At 45.3% G+C, this 402-nt stretch overlaps 1 protein-coding gene across 1 annotated transcript in view; it reads left to right on the top strand.

Moving 5' to 3' along the window:
• The window catches only part of si:dkey-159a18.1 (sortilin), a 10,010-nt gene that overhangs the window by 4,745 nt on the left and 4,863 nt on the right, over positions 1-402 (top strand). The window lies entirely within an intron of this gene.

Genomic DNA, 402 nt, shown 5'->3' with positions numbered 1-402 from the left:
AAAGGCCAGACTGGTTTCTCAAGTTCTTGGCACTGCTGACAAATCATTCCATCATACAGAGTGTGTGTTAGTGCATGCAAGTCCAGCTGCCCAGTCTTTGTCTTTTTCTTTCTCTCGCTTTCTCCCTCCCCCCCTGCTAATGGTTTCCTTCTCATTCAGCCTCTCTCTCATTTACGTCGATTTCGGTTTTGCGTTATTATTATGCTTCTTTCCCTGGCAAGTGCTCCAGTTTGCATGGCTTAGCTGATGGGACTTTTGTACTGCTGAGATAAATAGGGGAGATATGGGGGAGAGGGGCTTTATCTTTTGTTGGCTGGAGGGAAGGAGATTTAGTTTACACTGCAAAAGCTGACAAACATATCTTTGGATCAGGGTGTAACACAAGCATACACACACACACAC

The sequence above is a fragment of the Morone saxatilis genome, unplaced genomic scaffold (genome assembly GCF_004916995.1).
Source record: "Morone saxatilis isolate NCDOM2014 unplaced genomic scaffold, NCSU_SB_2.0 Contig10, whole genome shotgun sequence".
In the NCBI taxonomy this organism is placed as follows: domain Eukaryota; kingdom Metazoa; phylum Chordata; class Actinopteri; family Moronidae; genus Morone; species Morone saxatilis.
The sequence above is the reverse complement of the archived record's forward strand: the minus strand, read 5'-3'. Positions and strand labels throughout refer to the sequence as shown.